At 44.0% G+C, this 12317-nt stretch overlaps 6 non-coding genes across 6 annotated transcripts; all 6 read right to left on the bottom strand.

The window, feature by feature from the left end:
* Nucleotides 1–1332: 1332 nt before the first annotated feature.
* Nucleotides 1333–1404, bottom strand: trnap-ugg (transfer RNA proline (anticodon UGG)). The gene has a single exon. It is a non-coding gene; the product is annotated as a tRNA-Pro (tRNA).
* Nucleotides 1405–4174: 2770 nt separating this feature from the next.
* On the bottom strand, nucleotides 4175–4246 carry trnap-ugg (transfer RNA proline (anticodon UGG)). The gene has a single exon. It is a non-coding gene; the product is annotated as a tRNA-Pro (tRNA).
* Nucleotides 4247–6068: 1822 nt separating this feature from the next.
* On the bottom strand, nucleotides 6069–6140 carry trnap-ugg (transfer RNA proline (anticodon UGG)). Its single transcript has one exon. It is a non-coding gene; the product is annotated as a tRNA-Pro (tRNA).
* A 2769-nt stretch (nucleotides 6141–8909) lies between these two features.
* Nucleotides 8910–8981, bottom strand: trnap-ugg (transfer RNA proline (anticodon UGG)). The gene has a single exon. It is a non-coding gene; the product is annotated as a tRNA-Pro (tRNA).
* An 876-nt stretch (nucleotides 8982–9857) lies between these two features.
* trnap-ugg (transfer RNA proline (anticodon UGG)) lies at nucleotides 9858–9929 on the bottom strand. Its single transcript has one exon. It is a non-coding gene; the product is annotated as a tRNA-Pro (tRNA).
* Nucleotides 9930–11751: 1822 nt separating this feature from the next.
* trnap-ugg (transfer RNA proline (anticodon UGG)) lies at nucleotides 11752–11823 on the bottom strand. Its single transcript has one exon. It is a non-coding gene; the product is annotated as a tRNA-Pro (tRNA).
* Nucleotides 11824–12317: the final 494 nt, after the last annotated feature.

The following is a 12317-nucleotide window of genomic DNA, read 5'->3' as shown; positions in this document are numbered from 1 at the left end:
TCAATTTCGATCAGAGTTTGTGATCTCTAATAGCCCTTTTCCACTAGCACCTACCTAGCTTGGCTTAACTTGACTCAGCTCGATCTTTAAAGTTTCCATTAGGTGATAGTACCTGGTTACAGGTATTTTTTTAGTACCTGCCCAGTAAGGTTTCCAAGGCAATCTCAAAATGTGACATATACAGATTGCGTGGCAGGGACTGTGCAGTCAATGGCATCACTCAATGACTCATGAGAGTGACTGCTTCACAAACGTTGTTTTAGAAAGACAAATTGGTGTCCCAGATCACATTGAACGGTTTGGCACACAACACATTTACAATGCCCCAGAAGGAATGTGTCTTTCCAAAGAATTCCATGAAGCTAAGAGCTTGTGATTTTAAGGGGGCTCGTCCGGGATTTGAAACCGGGACCTCTCGCACCCAAAGCGAGAATCATACGCCTAGACCAACGAGCCACAGGAAGCCTGTGTTTAAGTCTGGAACTCTGAAAGGATAGACTTAAATCGGTCTTCAAATTCAAGCAGGAATGGTGTTAAGCTCTCTTCAGTATTCATTTTTGTACCTTCAGGCCTTTGCTACTGACAAGCTCCAACAGGGATGACTCCAGAGGGACTGCACACAGTGAATGAGAAAAAAGGGTTCCCAGTCATCCACGTCATGGTAGTCTGATGAGCTTTGAAAGAAAGCAGCTGGAATTCTCTAAGTGCCTTGAAGACCTTTCACCTCTCCTCTGAGAACCTTCGTTAGATCTAAAACTAAACGTTGGAGAGTCCCAGGTATTTAAAACCCAGAGCGGGTTGTCTTTACCAGGGTCGTTGACCAACTATGAAACACATCACATGAGCCAAGGGGTGGAAAAAAGGCGTGGGTAATTATCAGCAGAGGTGAAACCATTATGAGACCTTCACATATGTAGTTTAACGTCTTTACACCGAAATTGAATGGCCTCAATTTCGATCAGAGTTTGTGATCTCTAATAGCCCTTTTCCACTAGCACCTACCTAGCTTGGCTTAACTTGACTCAGCTCGATCTTTAAAGTTTCCATTAGGTGATAGTACCTGGTTACAGGTATTTTTTTAGTACCTGCCCAGTAAGGTTTCCAAGGCAATCTCAAAATGTGACATATACAGATTGCGTGGCAGGGACTGTGCAGTCAATGGCATCACTCAATGACTCATGAGAGTGACTCCTTCACAAACGTTGTTTTAGAAAGACAAATTGGTGTCCCAGATCACATTGAACGGTTTGGCACACAACACATTTACAATGCCCCAGAAGGAATGTGTCTTTCCAAAGAATTCCATGAAGCTAAGAGCTTGTGATTTTAAGGGGGCTCGTCCGGGATTTGAACCCGGGACCTCTCGCACCCAAAGCGAGAATCATACGCCTAGACCAACGAGCCACAGGAAGCCTGTGTTTAAGTCTGGAACTCTGAAAGGATAGACTTAAATCGGCCTTCAAATTCAAGCAGGAATGGTGTTAAGCTCTCTTCAGTATTCATTTTTGTACCTTCAGGCCTTTGCTACTGACAAGCTCCAACAGGGATGACTCCAGAGGGACTGCACACAGTGAATGAGAAAAAAGGGTTCCCAGTCATCCACGTCATGGTAGTCTGATGAGCTTTGAAAGAAAGCAGCTGGAATTCTCTAAGTGCCTTGAAGACCTTTCACCTCTCCTCTGAGAACCTTCGTTAGATCTAAAACTAAACGTTGGAGAGTCCCAGGTATTTAAAACCCAGAGCGGGTTGTCTTTACCAGGGTCGTTGACCAACTATGAAACACATCACATGAGCCAAGGGGTGGAAAAAAGGCGTGGGTAATTATCAGCAGAGGTGAAACCATTATGAGACCTTCACATATGTAGTTTAACGTCTTTACACCGAAATTGAATGGCCTCAATTTCGATCAGAGTTTGTGATCTCTAATAGCCCTTTTCCACTAGCACCTACCTAGCTTGGCTTAACTTGACTCAGCTCGATCTTTAAAGTTTCCATTAGGTGATAGTACCTGGTTACAGGTATTTTTTAGTACCTGCCCAGTAAGGTTTCCAAGGCAATCTCAAAATGTGACATATACAGATTGCGTGGCAGGGACTGTGCAGTCAATGGCATCACTCAATGACTCATGAGAGTGACTCCTTCACAAACGTTGTTTTAGAAAGACAAATTGGTGTCCCAGATCACATTGAACGGTTTGGCACACAACACATTTACAATGCCCCAGAAGGAATGTGTCTTACCAAAGAATTCCATGAAGCTAAGAGCTTGTGATTTTAAGGGGGCTCGTCCAGGATTTGAACCCAGGACCTCTCGCACCCAAAGCGAGAATCATACGCCTAGACCAACGAGCCACAGGAAGCCGGTGTTTAAGTCTGGAACTCTGAAAGGATAGACTTAAATCGGCCTTCAAATTCAAGCAGGAATGGTGTTAAGCTCTCTTCAGTATTCATTTTTGTACCTTCAGGCCTTTGCTACTGACAAGCTCCAACAGGGATGACTCCAGAGGGACTGCACACAGTGAATGAGAAAAAAGGGTTCCCAGTCATCCACGTCATGGTAGTCTGATGAGCTTTGAAAGAAAGCAGCTGGAATTCTCTAAGTGCCTTGAAGACCTTTCACCTCTCCTCTGAGAACCTTCGTTAGATCTAAAACTAAACATTGGAGAGTCCCAGGTATTTAAACCCTAGATGGGGTTGTCTTTACCAGGGTCGTTGACCAACTATGAAACACATCACATGAGCCAAGGTGTGAAAAAAGGCGTGGGTAATTATCAGCAGAGGTGAAACCATTATGAGACCTTCACATATGTAGTTTAACGTCTTTACACCGAAATTGAATGGCCTCAATTTCGATCAGAGTTTGTGATCTCTAATAGCCCTTTTCCACTAGCACCTACCTAGCTTGGCTTAACTTGACTCAGCTCGATCTTTAAAGTTTCCATTAGGTGATAGTACCTGGTTACAGGTATTTTTTTAGTACCTGCCCAGTAAGGTTTCCAAGGCAATCTCAAAATGTGACATATACAGATTGCGTGGCAGGGACTGTGCAGTCAATGGCATCACTCAATGACTCATGAGAGTGACTGCTTCACAAACGTTGTTTTAGAAAGACAAATTGGTGTCCCAGATCACATTGAACGGTTTGGCACACAACACATTTACAATGCCCCAGAAGGAATGTGTCTTTCCAAAGAATTCCATGAAGCTAAGAGCTTGTGATTTTAAGGGGGCTCGTCCGGGATTTGAAACCGGGACCTCTCGCACCCAAAGCGAGAATCATACGCCTAGACCAACGAGCCACAGGAAGCCTGTGTTTAAGTCTGGAACTCTGAAAGGATAGACTTAAATCGGTCTTCAAATTCAAGCAGGAATGGTGTTAAGCTCTCTTCAGTATTCATTTTTGTACCTTCAGGCCTTTGCTACTGACAAGCTCCAACAGGGATGACTCCAGAGGGACTGCACACAGTGAATGAGAAAAAAGGGTTCCCAGTCATCCACGTCATGGTAGTCTGATGAGCTTTGAAAGAAAGCAGCTGGAATTCTCTAAGTGCCTTGAAGACCTTTCACCTCTCCTCTGAGAACCTTCGTTAGATCTAAAACTAAACGTTGGAGAGTCCCAGGTATTTAAAACCCAGAGCGGGTTGTCTTTACCAGGGTCGTTGACCAACTATGAAACACATCACATGAGCCAAGGGGTGGAAAAAAGGCGTGGGTAATTATCAGCAGAGGTGAAACCATTATGAGACCTTCACATATGTAGTTTAACGTCTTTACACCGAAATTGAATGGCCTCAATTTTGATCAGAGTTTGTGATCTCTAATAGCCCTTTTCCACTAGCACCTACCTAGCTTGGCTTAACTTGACTCAGCTCGATCTTTAAAGTTTCCATTAGGTGATAGTACCTGGTTACAGGTATTTTTTTAGTACCTGCCCAGTAAGGTTTCCAAGGCAATCTCAAAATGTGACATATACAGATTGCGTGGCAGGGACTGTGCAGTCAATGGCATCACTCAATGACTCATGAGAGTGACTGCTTCACAAACGTTGTTTTAGAAAGACAAATTGGTGTCCCAGATCACATTGAACGGTTTGGCACACAACACATTTACAATGCCCCAGAAGGAATGTGTCTTTCCAAAGAATTCCATGAAGCTAAGAGCTTGTGATTTTAAGGGGGCTCATCCGGGATTTGAACCCGGGACCTCTCGCACCCAAAGCGAGAATCATACGCCTAGACCAACGAGCCACAGGAAGCCTGTGTTTAAGTCTGGAACTCTGAAAGGATAGACTTAAATCGGTCTTCAAATTCAAGCAGGAATGGTGTTAAGCTCTCTTCAGTATTCATTTTTGTACCTTCAGGCCTTTGCTACTGACAAGCTCCAACAGGGATGACTCCAGAGGGACTGCACACAGTGAATGAGAAAAAAGGGTTCCCAGTCATCCACGTCATGGTAGTCTGATGAGCTTTGAAAGAAAGCAGCTGGAATTCTCTAAGTGCCTTGAAGACCTTTCACCTCTCCTCTGAGAACCTTCGTTAGATCTAAAACTAAACGTTGGAGAGTCCCAGGTATTTAAAACCCAGAGCGGGTTGTCTTTACCAGGGTCGTTGACCAACTATGAAACACATCACATGAGCCAAGGGGTGGAAAAAAGGCGTGGGTAATTATCAGCAGAGGTGAAACCATTATGAGACCTTCACATATGTAGTTTAACGTCTTTACACCGAAATTGAATGGCCTCAATTTCGATCAGAGTTTGTGATCTCTAATAGCCCTTTTCCACTAGCACCTACCTAGCTTGGCTTAACTTGACTCAGCTCGATCTTTAAAGTTTCCATTAGGTGATAGTACCTGGTTACAGGTATTTTTTAGTACCTGCCCAGTAAGGTTTCCAAGGCAATCTCAAAATGTGACATATACAGATTGCGTGGCAGGGACTGCGCAGTCAATGGCATCACTCAATGACTCATGAGAGTGACTCCTTCACAAACGTTGTTTTAGAAAGACAAATTGGTGTCCCAGATCACATTGAACGGTTTGGCACACAACACATTTACAATGCCCCAGAAGGAATGTGTCTTTCCAAAGAATTCCATGAAGCTAAGAGCTTGTGATTTTAAGGGGGCTCGTCCAGGATTTGAACCCGGGACCTCTCGCACCCAAAGCGAGAATCATACGCCTAGACCAACGAGCCACAGGAAGCCTGTGTTTAAGTCTGGAACTCTGAAAGGATAGACTTAAATCGGTCTTCAAATTCAAGCAGGAATGGTGTTAAGCTCTCTTCAGTATTCATTTTTGTACCTTCAGGCCTTTGCTACTGACAAGCTCCAACAGGGATGACTCCAGAGGGACTGCACACAGTGAATGAGAAAAAAGGGTTCCCAGTCATCCACGTCATGGTAGTCTGATGAGCTTTGAAAGAAAGCAGCTGGAATTCTCTAAGTGCCTTGAAGACCTTTCACCTCTCCTCTGAGAACCTTCGTTAGATCTAAAACTAAACGTTGGAGAGTCCCAGGTATTTAAACCCTAGATGGGGTTGTCTTTACCAGGGTCGTTGACCAACTATGAAACACATCACATGAGCCAAGGTGTGAAAAAAGGCGTGGGTAATTATCAGCAGAGGTGAAACCATTATGAGACCTTCACATATGTAGTTTAACGTCTTTACACCGAAATTGAATGGCCTCAATTTCGATCAGAGTTTGTGATCTCTAATAGCCCTTTTCCACTAGCACCTACCTAGCTTGGCTTAACTTGACTCAGCTCGATCTTTAAAGTTTCCATTAGGTGATAGTACCTGGTTACAGGTATTTTTTTAGTACCTGCCCAGTAAGGTTTCCAAGGCAATCTCAAAATGTGACATATACAGATTGCGTGGCAGGGACTGTGCAGTCAATGGCATCACTCAATGACTCATGAGAGTGACTCCTTCACAAACGTTGTTTTAGAAAGACAAATTGGTGTCCCAGATCACATTGAACGGTTTGGCACACAACACATTTACAATGCCCCAGAAGGAATGTGTCTTTCCAAAGAATTCCATGAAGATAAGAGCTTGTGATTTTAAGGGGGCTCGTCCGGGATTTGAACCCAGGACCTCTCGCACCCAAAGCGAGAATCATACGCCTAGACCAACGAGCCACAGGAAGCCTGTGTTTAAGTCTGGAACTCTGAAAGGATAGACTTAAATCGGTCTTCAAATTCAAGCAGGAATGGTGTTAAGCTCTCTTCAGTATTCATTTTTGTACCTTCAGGCCTTTGCTACTGACAAGCTCCAACAGGGATGACTCCAGAGGGACTGCACACAGTGAATGAGAAAAAAGGGTTCCCAGTCATCCACGTCATGGTAGTCTGATGAGCTTTGAAAGAAAGCAGCTGGAATTCTCTAAGTGCCTTGAAGACCTTTCACCTCTCCTCTGAGAACCTTCGTTAGATCTAAAACTAAACATTGGAGAGTCCCAGGTATTTAAACCCTAGATGGGGTTGTCTTTACCAGGGTCGTTGACCAACTATGAAACACATCACATGAGCCAAGGTGTGAAAAAAGGCGTGGGTAATTATCAGCAGAGGTGAAACCATTATGAGACCTTCACATATGTAGTTTAACGTCTTTACACCGAAATTGAATGGCCTCAATTTCGATCAGAGTTTGTGATCTCTAATAGCCCTTTTCCACTAGCACCTACCTAGCTTGGCTTAACTTGACTCAGCTCGATCTTTAAAGTTTCCATTAGGTGATAGTACCTGGTTACAGGTATTTTTTAGTACCTGCCCAGTAAGGTTTCCAAGGCAATCTCAAAATGTGACATATACAGATTGCGTGGCAGGGACTGTGCAGTCAATGGCATCACTCAATGACTCATGAGAGTGACTCCTTCACAAACGTTGTTTTAGAAAGACAAATTGGTGTCCCAGATCACATTGAACGGTTTGGCACACAACACATTTACAATGCCCCAGAAGGAATGTGTCTTTCCAAAGAATTCCATGAAGCTAAGAGCTTGTGATTTTAAGGGGGCTCGTCCGGGATTTGAACCCGGGACCTCTCGCACCCAATGCGAGAATCATACGCCTAGACCAACGAGCCACAGGAAGCCTGTGTTTAAGTCTGGAACTCTGAAAGGATAGACTTAAATCGGTCTTCAAATTCAAGCAGGAATGGTGTTAAGCTCTCTTCAGTATTCATTTTTGTACCTTCAGGCCTTTGCTACTGACAAGCTCCAACAGGGATGACTCCAGAGGGACTGCACACAGTGAATGAGAAAAAAGGGTTCCCAGTCATCCACGTCATGGTAGTCTGATGAGCTTTGAAAGAAAGCAGCTGGAATTCTCTAAGTGCCTTGAAGACCTTTCACCTCTCCTCTGAGAACCTTCGTTAGATCTAAAACTAAACGTTGGAGAGTCCCAGGTATTTAAAACCCAGAGCGGGTTGTCTTTACCAGGGTCGTTGACCAACTATGAAACACATCACATGAGCCAAGGTGTGAAAACAGGCGTGGGTAATTATCAGCAGAGGTGAAACCATTATGAGACCTTCACATATGTAGTTTAACGTCTTTACACCGAAATTGAATGGCCTCAATTTCGATCAGAGTTTGTGATCTCTAATAGCCCTTTTCCACTAGCACCTACCTAGCTTGGCTTAACTTGACTCAGCTCGATCTTTAAAGTTTCCATTAGGTGATAGTACCTGGTTACAGGTATTTTTTTAGTACCTGCCCAGTAAGGTTTCCAAGGCAATCTCAAAATGTGACATATACAGATTGCGTGGCAGGGACTGTGCAGTCAATGGCATCACTCAATGACTCATGAGAGTGACTGCTTCACAAACGTTGTTTTAGAAAGACAAATTGGTGTCCCAGATCACATTGAACGGTTTGGCACACAACACATTTACAATGCCCCAGAAGGAATGTGTCTTTCCAAAGAATTCCATGAAGCTAAGAGCTTGTGATTTTAAGGGGGCTCGTCCGGGATTTGAAACCGGGACCTCTCGCACCCAAAGCGAGAATCATACGCCTAGACCAACGAGCCACAGGAAGCCTGTGTTTAAGTCTGGAACTCTGAAAGGATAGACTTAAATCGGTCTTCAAATTCAAGCAGGAATGGTGTTAAGCTCTCTTCAGTATTCATTTTTGTACCTTCAGGCCTTTGCTACTGACAAGCTCCAACAGGGATGACTCCAGAGGGACTGCACACAGTGAATGAGAAAAAAGGGTTCCCAGTCATCCACGTCATGGTAGTCTGATGAGCTTTGAAAGAAAGCAGCTGGAATTCTCTAAGTGCCTTGAAGACCTTTCACCTCTCCTCTGAGAACCTTCGTTAGATCTAAAACTAAACGTTGGAGAGTCCCAGGTATTTAAAACCCAGAGCGGGTTGTCTTTACCAGGGTCGTTGACCAACTATGAAACACATCACATGAGCCAAGGGGTGGAAAAAAGGCGTGGGTAATTATCAGCAGAGGTGAAACCATTATGAGACCTTCACATATGTAGTTTAACGTCTTTACACCGAAATTGAATGGCCTCAATTTCGATCAGAGTTTGTGATCTCTAATAGCCCTTTTCCACTAGCACCTACCTAGCTTGGCTTAACTTGACTCAGCTCGATCTTTAAAGTTTCCATTAGGTGATAGTACCTGGTTACAGGTATTTTTTTAGTACCTGCCCAGTAAGGTTTCCAAGGCAATCTCAAAATGTGACATATACAGATTGCGTGGCAGGGACTGTGCAGTCAATGGCATCACTCAATGACTCATGAGAGTGACTCCTTCACAAACGTTGTTTTAGAAAGACAAATTGGTGTCCCAGATCACATTGAACGGTTTGGCACACAACACATTTACAATGCCCCAGAAGGAATGTGTCTTTCCAAAGAATTCCATGAAGCTAAGAGCTTGTGATTTTAAGGGGGCTCGTCCGGGATTTGAACCCGGGACCTCTCGCACCCAAAGCGAGAATCATACGCCTAGACCAACGAGCCACAGGAAGCCTGTGTTTAAGTCTGGAACTCTGAAAGGATAGACTTAAATCGGCCTTCAAATTCAAGCAGGAATGGTGTTAAGCTCTCTTCAGTATTCATTTTTGTACCTTCAGGCCTTTGCTACTGACAAGCTCCAACAGGGATGACTCCAGAGGGACTGCACACAGTGAATGAGAAAAAAGGGTTCCCAGTCATCCACGTCATGGTAGTCTGATGAGCTTTGAAAGAAAGCAGCTGGAATTCTCTAAGTGCCTTGAAGACCTTTCACCTCTCCTCTGAGAACCTTCGTTAGATCTAAAACTAAACGTTGGAGAGTCCCAGGTATTTAAAACCCAGAGCGGGTTGTCTTTACCAGGGTCGTTGACCAACTATGAAACACATCACATGAGCCAAGGGGTGGAAAAAAGGCGTGGGTAATTATCAGCAGAGGTGAAACCATTATGAGACCTTCACATATGTAGTTTAACGTCTTTACACCGAAATTGAATGGCCTCAATTTTGATCAGAGTTTGTGATCTCTAATAGCCCTTTTCCACTAGCACCTACCTAGCTTGGCTTAACTTGACTCAGCTCGATCTTTAAAGTTTCCATTAGGTGATAGTACCTGGTTACAGGTATTTTTTTAGTACCTGCCCAGTAAGGTTTCCAAGGCAATCTCAAAATGTGACATATACAGATTGCGTGGCAGGGACTGTGCAGTCAATGGCATCACTCAATGACTCATGAGAGTGACTGCTTCACAAACGTTGTTTTAGAAAGACAAATTGGTGTCCCAGATCACATTGAACGGTTTGGCACAGAACACATTTACAATGCCCCAGAAGGAATGTGTCTTTCCAAAGAATTCCATGAAGCTAAGAGCTTGTGATTTTAAGGGGGCTCATCCGGGATTTGAACCCGGGACCTCTCGCACCCAAAGCGAGAATCATACGCCTAGACCAACGAGCCACAGGAAGCCTGTGTTTAAGTCTGGAACTCTGAAAGGATAGACTTAAATCGGTCTTCAAATTCAAGCAGGAATGGTGTTAAGCTCTCTTCAGTATTCATTTTTGTACCTTCAGGCCTTTGCTACTGACAAGCTCCAACAGGGATGACTCCAGAGGGACTGCACACAGTGAATGAGAAAAAAGGGTTCCCAGTCATCCACGTCATGGTAGTCTGATGAGCTTTGAAAGAAAGCAGCTGGAATTCTCTAAGTGCCTTGAAGACCTTTCACCTCTCCTCTGAGAACCTTCGTTAGATCTAAAACTAAACGTTGGAGAGTCCCAGGTATTTAAAACCCAGAGCGGGTTGTCTTTACCAGGGTCGTTGACCAACTATGAAACACATCACATGAGCCAAGGGGTGGAAAAAAGGCGTGGGTAATTATCAGCAGAGGTGAAACCATTATGAGACCTTCACATATGTAGTTTAACGTCTTTACACCGAAATTGAATGGCCTCAATTTCGATCAGAGTTTGTGATCTCTAATAGCCCTTTTCCACTAGCACCTACCTAGCTTGGCTTAACTTGACTCAGCTCGATCTTTAAAGTTTCCATTAGGTGATAGTACCTGGTTACAGGTATTTTTTAGTACCTGCCCAGTAAGGTTTCCAAGGCAATCTCAAAATGTGACATATACAGATTGCGTGGCAGGGACTGCGCAGTCAATGGCATCACTCAATGACTCATGAGAGTGACTCCTTCACAAACGTTGTTTTAGAAAGACAAATTGGTGTCCCAGATCACATTGAACGGTTTGGCACACAACACATTTACAATGCCCCAGAAGGAATGTGTCTTTCCAAAGAATTCCATGAAGCTAAGAGCTTGTGATTTTAAGGGGGCTCGTCCAGGATTTGAACCCGGGACCTCTCGCACCCAAAGCGAGAATCATACGCCTAGACCAACGAGCCACAGGAAGCCTGTGTTTAAGTCTGGAACTCTGAAAGGATAGACTTAAATCGGTCTTCAAATTCAAGCAGGAATGGTGTTAAGCTCTCTTCAGTATTCATTTTTGTACCTTCAGGCCTTTGCTACTGACAAGCTCCAACAGGGATGACTCCAGAGGGACTGCACACAGTGAATGAGAAAAAAGGGTTCCCAGTCATCCACGTCATGGTAGTCTGATGAGCTTTGAAAGAAAGCAGCTGGAATTCTCTAAGTGCCTTGAAGACCTTTCACCTCTCCTCTGAGAACCTTCGTTAGATCTAAAACTAAACGTTGGAGAGTCCCAGGTATTTAAACCCTAGATGGGGTTGTCTTTACCAGGGTCGTTGACCAACTATGAAACACATCACATGAGCCAAGGTGTGAAAAAAGGCGTGGGTAATTATCAGCAGAGGTGAAACCATTATGAGACCTTCACATATGTAGTTTAACGTCTTTACACCGAAATTGAATGGCCTCAATTTCGATCAGAGTTTGTGATCTCTAATAGCCCTTTTCCACTAGCACCTACCTAGCTTGGCTTAACTTGACTCAGCTCGATCTTTAAAGTTTCCATTAGGTGATAGTACCTGGTTACAGGTATTTTTTTAGTACCTGCCCAGTAAGGTTTCCAAGGCAATCTCAAAATGTGACATATACAGATTGCGTGGCAGGGACTGTGCAGTCAATGGCATCACTCAATGACTCATGAGAGTGACTCCTTCACAAACGTTGTTTTAGAAAGACAAATTGGTGTCCCAGATCACATTGAACGGTTTGGCACACAACACATTTACAATGCCCCAGAAGGAATGTGTCTTTCCAAAGAATTCCATGAAGATAAGAGCTTGTGATTTTAAGGGGGCTCGTCCGGGATTTGAACCCAGGACCTCTCGCACCCAAAGCGAGAATCATACGCCTAGACCAACGAGCCACAGGAAGCCTGTGTTTAAGTCTGGAACTCTGAAAGGATAGACTTAAATCGGTCTTCAAATTCAAGCAGGAATGGTGTTAAGCTCTCTTCAGTATTCATTTTTGTACCTTCAGGCCTTTGCTACTGACAAGCTCCAACAGGGATGACTCCAGAGGGACTGCACACAGTGAATGAGAAAAAAGGGTTCCCAGTCATCCACGTCATGGTAGTCTGATGAGCTTTGAAAGAAAGCAGCTGGAATTCTCTAAGTGCCTTGAAGACCTTTCACCTCTCCTCTGAGAACCTTCGTTAGATCTAAAACTAAACATTGGAGAGTCCCAGGTATTTAAACCCTAGATGGGGTTGTCTTTACCAGGGTCGTTGACCAACTATGAAACACATCACATGAGCCAAGGTGTGAAAAAAGGCGTGGGTAATTATCAGCAGAGGTGAAACCATTATGAGACCTTCACATATGTAGTTTAACGTCTTTACACCGAAATTGAATGGCCTCA

The sequence above is a fragment of the Mchenga conophoros genome, linkage group LG18, assembly GCF_057382185.1.
Source record: "Mchenga conophoros isolate Kocher_MC1m ecotype Shallow Benthic linkage group LG18, M_conophoros_male_GT1.1, whole genome shotgun sequence".
Taxonomy (NCBI): Eukaryota; Metazoa; Chordata; class Actinopteri; order Cichliformes; family Cichlidae; genus Mchenga; species Mchenga conophoros.
Note: the sequence above shows the minus strand (reverse complement) of the source record. Positions and strands in the feature narration are given on the sequence as shown.